At 38.8% G+C, this 9,941-nt stretch overlaps 2 non-coding genes across 2 annotated transcripts; both read left to right on the top strand.

The window, feature by feature from the left end:
• The first annotated feature begins 2,921 nt into the window (after positions 1 to 2,921).
• On the top strand, positions 2,922 to 3,016 carry LOC122077628. Its single transcript, XR_006139875.1, has one exon. It is a non-coding gene; the product is annotated as a small nucleolar RNA Z43 (small nucleolar RNA).
• A 333-nt stretch (positions 3,017 to 3,349) lies between these two features.
• Positions 3,350 to 3,439, top strand: LOC122077626. The gene has a single exon (XR_006139873.1). It is a non-coding gene; the product is annotated as a small nucleolar RNA snR60/Z15/Z230/Z193/J17 (small nucleolar RNA).
• The last annotated feature ends 6,502 nt before the right edge of the window (positions 3,440 to 9,941 follow it).

The raw sequence follows: 9,941 nt of genomic DNA, 5'->3' as shown, positions 1-9,941 counted from the left end.
GTGATTTTGTTTATTTTCACCCATTGGAATGAACTTGGGAAATAGATTCGATCTGATCCCGCAGAGCTCGATTATTGCCTGAAAATTGGAGCGAAGCATGTCTAGGTTTCCTTCACAATTGAATTGAAAGAGAAGCCATAGTGAAAATTGGGGTCTTATCAGTATTATCATTCTTCCATCTTGCACAACTAAGTGGGCCGTTGAGGAAATACCATGATGGAATAGATTCTTTTGATAGCCACTTGTTCGTGCCACATGGAAGGGTCATAAAATAACAATTGGGATCTTTGAAAATCTGGATAATGGTCTGGTTTGGTGATACGCCAAATTTTAGATACAGATTTAATCATATATATATATATATATATATTTTATTGGTATACCATTTTTTGTATATCTATGCTCCCTTTTGTCTACATCTTTTGTGGTCTATTTATCCAACAAGTTTAGGTATTTGTGCGACCCAAAAGTTGGAAGTTGGAAGTTATTTGGTCTAGCTCAACAGGGTAGCTGGGTAGGATAATTTTTGGCGGATTCTTTGCATTCCATGTTAAGATTGTTCAACTTCAACCCAAAAGCATAAGCTTTATGATAAAGAGGCCTAATAGGCATATAAAGATACCATGGTCCCAAGTTTAATTGATGTAGAGTAATTCTAAATCCTTTCAAGTGTAAACACAATGATTACAATCAGCAAGCTTATATCATATCTGATACTATTTTTTTTTGGGTTAAATCTTATACTATTCACTCTTGCCATAAGCTTATATAGAGAAGTATTTTCTATTTTGCTCTTACTAATAAAAAAAAAAAGTATTTCCTATTTGGCAAATTGGAGGGGCCTAAGATTTAATTGACTTGTAGATTCTATGGTCCCTTGGTCACATGTCAATTTTCGATCTAAATAACTATAAAAAAATATATTTAAACCTATAAAAAAATCAAGTCAAATAGAATTGATAAAGTTACAAAACAACATAAAAAAAGAATGAAATCGTTTTAGCAACAAAAGAAAAAAAAAAAAAAAAAGGAAGATGAAATCTCTCGAAAAATGATTGAAAAAAAAAATGGTGAGAAAGGAAAATTTGAACCAATCGAAGGACATACGATTGAACTCAACTTTGAAATTTTGGATAGAAGTCATTACATTCGTCCTAGGAGGCCAAGTGTTGCAGTAGGATAAAAAGATGACAATTATAGAGAGTTTTCTGCCACCTAAGGTGAAGAGAGAATCTCTTCATCCAATGTGATTTGACGTTATGATTGGAATGCTGGAATTGTGAATGTCATCATTAACTCTTGCCCCTTATTAACATTCGCTCGAAATATACTTTCTCAATCTAATCAAAGGTTTTGATCCGATTGGGAAGACTGTGTGGCATCCGACTTAATGAACAAGATTTATTATTTATTTGTAGTTGGTGTGCTACTCCACTCCATCAACCTTGTCACTCTATCTCGCGTGAAGGAAAAGTTCTCGTGTTTGTGTCCTATGTTTGTTGGGTTTTCAGTTTTGTTTGTAGAGTGTATTTGGTTTTTCCCATTCCCTACTCCGATCGTCTCCAGTCTATCTTGTCAATGACATGTATGGTAGGAACATATGTCATTCTTTGGTTTCTAAACCATGATGTGATCGAAACCTTATGCTCCACATGTCTTTTTTTTTTTTTTCCGTTGGTTATGTATTTTTTTCTCGGGTTTGGCTGGTTTGTTTCCAAACCTTGTATTAATTGAATGAAGTTCTCTTTACTAGAAAAAAAAAAAAATCTTAAGGTCCGATCACATGGAATAAAAGACTCTCCTCACCGGCGATGAAGGGAAACTTGGTCTGGCATTTATTAAAATTGACTCATATTTGTGTAAGAAATACTAAAATTGATGCGCTCCCCACATTCTGTAGACAACTTTTTTTTTTTTTTTTAGTCAAAACACTACTCTAGACAAACATGCAAAATCAAAATGTGACATAATTTTGGAATCTTTGATAGAAAATGATAGAATATGCCATAGTCCATAACTACTAATCTCTCAGTGGGTCAGTCTAGAAAATCTTGTAAATGGGGTTGATAGTTTAGTGGAAGGAAGTCCTTGTCCCATCATCGCTCGAGTTGGTTGGCTATGGGTTCTAGTGGCATGCCACACTATCGCTCGTTGGTTCTACGGAAATGCTGCTTCCCATTTGTTGTATAGGGGCTTCGGATTGGGGCTATAATCACTATCATAGAGCACCTTTTTTTTTCCAAAAAAAAAAAAAAAATCTAGGAAAACTTTGATTACCAAATTTCACATCCCTCTCTATTCGTGGATTTTCAATCTCATTGGATGCATAAGGTGCCTTTTATCTGGTTTTGGTCTAGTCCTCCTCCTCCTCCTCCGTCAATGCCACTTCAACGGAGTTTGGGAAATTTGAAAATTTTGATATGAGTGAAAAAGGGTATAGGTAAGCCGTCGATATCAAGTATGCTAGCAGATAACACCAATAGGATCACATGATGGAGTATCAGTTAGGAAAGATATGAGGGTTATTTCAAAAAAAGGAAAAAAAGAGATAGATACAATGGGTGTTAGTATACTTGATATCCGTGGCATATCCAATTTTTTTCCAATTAGTATTTTGGATTGGATATATATACATATATGTAAAAGGGTAATTATGTCTTTTTGAAATCTAAATCTAACACCTCTACGATTAAAATTAGATCGATACGGCGGCCGTTTGATAACCCTATTTGTGGCGAAACCCTAAACCACAAACAGCTTATAAATATTAGGTATAGAGTGGCTTCCATATTGTGGGTGAGCGACTCTAGTAGATCTCTGGGTTTGGCGAAATAGGGTTTACTATAGCAGTGGTAGTGTGAGTGTTATGGGGATAGTTAAGGTTTAGGGTTTCTAGGGATCTTAGCAGAAGAAGCGAGAGGGGACGATGACGACTTCTGTGATAGGTCTCGTTCGTCGTAATGGCTGATAAGCCTTGCCGACCATTCTGATATATCACCACCCATATTCTGAGTCCTCTCCCTCCATAGATTTTCAATATCTTTTGTTGATTTTCTTCTTTAAGTTATTAAGATTTTCCTCATCCTTTGAATGAAAATTGGCCGATGATTATAAATGATTAAATGACAAGCATATGTCTGAATCATTTGGTGTTGAATGCCTAATCTTCTCAATGAGGCCGCTCTTCTCTGCATAAATTTTCCTTCCGTCTTCTGTCTCTCTTTTTTATTTTTTTCCTTCTAAAATGTGTGAAATTTAGCAGGATTCGAAGACGAAGAAATTGGGTTTATAGTGATTTGTGTAAACTGTCTTCTGGTCTTTGTTATTTGATTCTAATTGAATATTTTGGAAGGGTCGAGTGATGATTTAATTGCATAGTTCAGATGACTATTCTCTGATTAGAATGCAAAAAGTCTTTCGCTCCTATCTGACGACTCTGTTTGAAACTTGTGATTTTCTTCTATATCTTGCAGATTGCTCCTTTGCTTCTTCCTAATTATTTTGAATCATGTATGAAAACAATTCGTTATGCGAGGATCGTAATATGATCACTTCATCTCCCCTGCTATTCAGCTCCCTCATCTCCTGCCCTCCCTCTCTGATTTTCTCTTTCACTCTAGAAGTTTCTTAACTCATAAGGTGGGAGCATCGCCGGAAACCAAGTTCAAAGTACCCAAAGTTTGGGGAGATGCAGGGGCGGTGGATTTCCTGTTTACTGATTGATCTGTAACGAATTGCACCTCAAATCAAAATTACAAAAACCGGAAAAACTCAATCTTTGAATGGTACATTTTGATGAAAAACCTATAATACCTTAAATTTTAAATTGACATATAAAACACCCTTCTCTCAATCTACGAGTGCTTTGATTATACTGTTCAGCTATTTTCCTCCTCTTTAAAAAGAGAAAGCAGACTACTACTTCAAGCGTAGTAGTATTCACATTAACTTGATCTTTTTATCGGATTCTCCTTAATCTTTTGTGGGTTATTAATTTAAAACCTTTACTTTCTACCAAAAAAAAAAAAAACTTATAGCCTTTACTTTCCCAAGCTTCATGGATTATACCTCATCACTCCCACCAGCTCCGCCCCATTTGGTGCCGCCTCACCAGCACATAAACTCTGATGATGAAGCCATAACTCTAGATGATATTGCTGAGGCGCGTATGCTTGAAGCTAATGCACGTACTCTCCTGGGACAGGTTCTAAGAGGACGTCCTTATCGCCGATAGGCGATCTCAGAGGCACTTGTAGAGAGTTGGAATATAAGGGTATGTTTGGTAGCTAAGACAAGACAAGAAAAGAAAAGAAAGGAAAAAAGAAACTAAAAAAGAAAAGAGAAGAAAAGAAATGCAATGATGAGAAAATAAAAAGATTATGTATACTTGGTAACCAAGAGGAGAAAAGAAAAGAAAGAAAAAGAAAAAAAAAATTTAAAAAACTTTAAATTTTAGGAGAGAGATGGACATAGAAAATCAGTGTAATCATTATCTTTTTAAAAAATTTAAAAAACTTTAATGTGTTTTGGTCCATGAATGGGCAAAACCAAACATGCCCTACAAGATATTTATGAACCAAAGTATAAATAACACTTAAACCCTCATTTTCTCTCTCCCAATTATGATTTTAGCAAAGTTGGTAAAGGGAATAAAGAAGAGGGAGAATAGAGGAAGAAGGAGAGAAGGAAAGGGAAAGAGGCTCACCCCTTTGATTCCGGAGCCGCACCTCGCCTTTCCTTCCCTAGAATAGTGACCAGTGACTTGAGTTCTTCATTTTGAGGTAACACCATAAACCTTGGGATTTGATGAAACCCTCTTTGAGTATGTGTGAATCTAGAGGTTAATGAAGCTATTGTGTGTTTTCCTTGAAGTATTTGAAGAATGAAACAAAGATTGTAGGTTATTGAAGTAGCATTTGAGTTTGAGAAGAGGATTCCAAGATTTGGGATTTTTCCAAGTAAAGGTACGATTTCCTCCCCCAAATCTTGTTGTTGTCTTAGATCCAAGGTACAATCAAGTAGATGAAACTTAAAATATATGGGAAATGATGTGGGAATCACCCTATTGGGGTTCCAAGAGTTGGAATGGAAAAAAGGAGAAAACAGCAAAGTCCGAGAGAACTGGCGTGTAAGACCGACGGGTGCCTGACCCACCGATAAGACCTACTAGTCACACCTGCCCCCTTGGGTTCTACCGACGGGTGCCTGACCCACCAGTGTGACCTACTAGTCATTCCTGCACCTTTGGTTCTACTGACTAGTAAAGATCGACAAGTTCCTAACCCATCTGTATGACTCGATGATCCAGGAAGAATTCACAGGTGGGTTCTCCTACCCACCTGTAGCCCAAATGAGTTCCAATTGAAACCAAACTCACCGACAACCTTCTTCACACTATTATACGCGTATTGACCATATCCTACGTCATTTATGGTCCCGATTTGTATGTATTTCTAAACCCTTTATTTGTGCTAGGTTTCAAGAAACTCATCTTCTCACTACGGATCTTACCTGTACCGCGAGTGCTGCTTCTTCCACAAGAATAGGTAAGTGGGGAGAGGACTTTGATTCTTAATTTTTGGAGTGTTTTTGGCATCCTTCGCATTTATGTACTATATTGACATTCCGATTGCCATACTCATGCATATGATTGATGAATGGAGTGATGCATTAGAACTGAACATGTATATCTTAAATTCTATTTGCATTGTTATATGTTGAAATCTTGAGAATGGAATATCATGTGATGTTTATGATACCGACTTACCGATTATGTGTGGGATTTCTAGATTAGATGTTGTAGTTAGCTTGGAAACAAATGCATTGGTTCACTGTGGAATGGGACACGGAAGAACTATGCAGTTGTACTATCTCATATAGGAGCATGTGGTGAGGATTTCATATTCTCTCATACTATGACCCTTCCCAATAGGAGTTTACGTGTTGGGTTATCACTGGGGGGAAGCTTAGGGGCGGACTGTCGTGGTGGTTAGAAGTACGCTTAGCTGATCATTAGGACAATTGAAAACCTTGATGATATATTCAGAGGGCCAATCGTACTGCTTTTAATTTCTGCTGTGGTTCGGCCACGATTTATTTTTCTACTGTGCTTCGGCCATGATTTACATTTCTGCTATGATTCGGCCATGATTTACTTTTTCGAGTGTTCACGGTGGGCCTTCTCCGATAACCCTAGGGGCGTATCGCGGGATGGAGAATACATCTCTAACCCAAGGCATACGCGCACTGTGGTTGTGAGTAGCACGTTACCTATGACCTAGAATAATTTGTTTAGGTGGATTAGAATTAAAGTGAATCTCATGCATATAGTATCATTTGAATGCATTTGCTTATGTGCATCTTTCTTTCCATTTACTGAGCTAGTGAGCTCTCCCCTGGTTGCACACCTTTATAGATGATTTTATAGGATATTCTATAGAGAAGTCTACGCCGGGTCCCACTGACGAAACCCCAGTGGGGGATTGATGGGTCCCCGAAGAACTCGAACATGGTGAAGGCTGCCCATGTGAGGGTTGTGTTGCAGGGCAACAATGATGGATTCTATTTATTATACTCTTTTTTTATTCTTTTGATATATTTCCTTTTTGTGCTCTCGATATTTAAATTGCTATTTCTTATGTAAATACTATGCCTACAGGCCCACATGTGATTATACTATGTATAACAATTTGGATATCAAGAGTAAATGAGGACTTTCAGTTAATCATTTATGACAAGACTTCCGCTGTGACATATTATTGTATTCCATTAATCACTTGTGACTTGCTGTGCTGTGGTTACTGTATTAGATGATCCTAGTGGTTTGGGTTACCCGGAGGGAACCCGATCACCAGTCCGATTCTATGTGAATGGGGCAAGACACTGGTTCCTTCAAACCTAAACCTCAACAGAGACTCCAAACTTAGAACTTTCGCCAGAACTGTCTCACTTCTACGGAGGATGCTTCTAGACCAGAGCATTTTTTATCACTTGGACCCTCGGAGGCAAGGGGATATCAGCCTCAAGAGAGATCATGAGAATTTCGGGTTAGAATTTCCAGGGTCTGGGGATCCCCCTGACGTTTCGCGCTCTCATGAATATCTCCTGATATGTGCGTCCCGATATGATCTTCTTAATGGAGACTAAAGCTCAAGAGGACAAAATTAGCAGATTGTGCAAGAAGCTTAAGATGTAGCATTCCTTTTTTGTTCCACCCTAGGGTCTCTCGAGGGGCCTCACTCTTATCTGGCAGACCAATTACCAAGTTGACATCATATACTCAGATGCTCACCTCATTGATGCTAAAATCACAACTCCAGGAGCTGACTCTTTTTTAATCGGGGTGTATGGGGATCTAGTTCGAGGATAGAGATAGGTAGTGTGGGATAGGTCAGCCTGTTTGGCTCCAATTGGCATGAGAAATGGATATGCTTCAGTGATTTTAACTCTCACCTATCTTGGTAAGACAAAACTGGAGGCAACTGTAGGATATCCAGGGACGTTGGAATCTTCAGAGACTTTGTAAATAATTGCCATCTTATGGACCTGGGTGCTCACGGTCCTCAATATACTTGGAATAATAAAAGGAGGAGTCCAACCAACATCCACATCCGCCTTAACCGTTCCCTCACTAACTCTGCTTGGAGAGATACTTACAATGATGCTGTGGTTTTTGTCAAGGCAGCCATCGGCTCTGATCACAACTCGATTGTTATTGACTTGCAGGGGGAGCATCTCAGGGATAGAGACCCTTTTGCTTTGAGGCAATGTGGCTGCGCCACCATGAATGCCTTCCCACTACACAAAAGCGTGGCAAATCCAATGTTCTGGTTTGGCTGGCTACAAGCTTCAATAGAAAATCAGAAATTGTAAGCCTATTTTCCAAAAATGGAACAAAGAAGTCTTCAATGTGATTCAACAGAGGATCATGTCTCTCACAAAAGAAATTCTACATTTCCAAGAACAACCATCATCGGAGGCCAATCAGGAAAGGGAACAGACCTTCTTGACCTCCTTGATGAACAACTTCATAGGCAAGAGATTACATGGCACTAAAAGGCCAAAGTGGATTGGCTCCAAAGTGGCGACAAAAACACAACATTTTTCCACACCTCAACCTCTAGCAGTGCCACTCCAATCGTATTCTGAAGGTTTGCATTGGAACAGGTAATTGGTCCACCTCTAAATCTGAATTATTTGCTGATAGAATATCTCACTACCAGGGCATTTTCTTTGTCAAGCCTATCGATGAAAGAAATTTAGAGGAGATTACTTCATCTATCCATCCTCTAATTGACTAGGAGACCAATGACTTCATCTGTTCTATTCCCTCTATGGAGGAAATCAAGAAAGCTTTATTTTCCATGGCTCCTTTGAAATCTCCGGGCTCGGACGAGTTGCCTCCAACTTTCTATCAACACTTTTGGAATCTTACCCATCAGGACATCATAGCATTTATCTCTGAATTCTGTAACTCGAATTCCCTTCCTCCAAATATTAATGATACATTGGTCTGCTTGATCCCCAAGTGTCCCAGCCTTGAATCCATTGAATAATACAGGCCAATCAACTTACGTAATGTGGCCATTAAGATCATCACTAAAACCATCACATTTAGGCTCCACACAGTGCTTGATCAGCTTATCTCCCCCGCCCAATCTGCTTTTGTGCCTAACCGTAGTATCTCAGATAATATTTTCATAGCCCATGAGTTATTCCATCACATTAGAAATTGGAAAAAGGGGAAAGGAAAATTTATGGCCATTAAGCTTGACATGCAGAAGGCTGATAATAGAATGAGTTGGGTTTTCATCGAAAGGATGCTTAAAGCTTTTGGATTTGCTGAGAGCTGGGTCACCATAGTTATGAAGTGCATCACCACTGTCAAATACCAGATTCTTATCAATGGTACTACTAGAGGAGAAGTTATTCTATCTAGGGGAATTCGACAGGAGGGACCCCCTATCTCCCTCTATTTTCATCCTTTGTGCTCAGGCTCTGAGTTCTGTCCTTCTTAATGCATCTAATGCAGGAAATATCAACGGTATTTGGGTAAGGAATCATTCAAAGCCAATTTCCCATCTCCTCTTTGCCGATGATAGCCTTTTGTTCACAAAGGTCAATCTTTAAGAGGTATTTGAGCTTAAGCGCTGCCTAGACCTATACTCTTCAGCAAGTGGTCAATCTGTTAATATTGCTAAATCCTCCTTTTACTTCAGCCCAAACACTCCTCCAAAGATCAAGAGGTGGTTCTCCCACATAATGAGGATCAAAAATGGGAACTACCCATAAAGGTATCTCAGTTTGCCTATTGAGTTTGGTACTTCCAAATTACAGATCTTCAAAGAGTTAAGTGATAAGACCCAATTAAGACTTCAAAGCTGGAAGAACCTTCTCCTCTTCCAAGCAAGAAGAGAAACATTGATTAAATCGGTGGCTCTTTCCCTTCATACATTCACTGCTTCTCATTTTAAGCTGCCAGCAACTTACTATCAACAAACCAATAGGGCTTGTGCCCTCTATTCTGAAGGTTACAGAGGACACTTGGCAAACCATCTAGAAATGCAAAACCATGCCAAAGATTCAGAATTTTTTATGAAAAGCATGTTCCTTTGGCCTTGCAACTGGTGAAGTACTGATGCGTAGATGGATCCCCATTGATCTGCAATGTCATAGATGTGGGAGCAGCCCAGAATCCATCGAGCATATTCTATTTGATTATAGCTTTCCTAGAGCTATTTGGTTTAGTTTCCCTATGACCGTTAACTTCAGTCTCGAGGAAACGATTAATCTACCATGATGGATTGGTAGTTGGTCCAAGCACCAAATCTCAGATAAAAATATAGGCTTATCGGTTGCAAGTCTGTGCTCGTTTATCTGTTGGTTCATCTGGAAAGCTAGGAATGAATCCAAACTCAACAATATCAATCGGGACCCTATTG

This window comes from Macadamia integrifolia, chromosome 4 (assembly GCF_013358625.1).
Source record: "Macadamia integrifolia cultivar HAES 741 chromosome 4, SCU_Mint_v3, whole genome shotgun sequence".
Classification (NCBI taxonomy): domain Eukaryota; kingdom Viridiplantae; phylum Streptophyta; class Magnoliopsida; order Proteales; family Proteaceae; genus Macadamia; species Macadamia integrifolia.
Note: the sequence above shows the minus strand (reverse complement) of the source record. Positions and strands in the feature narration are given on the sequence as shown.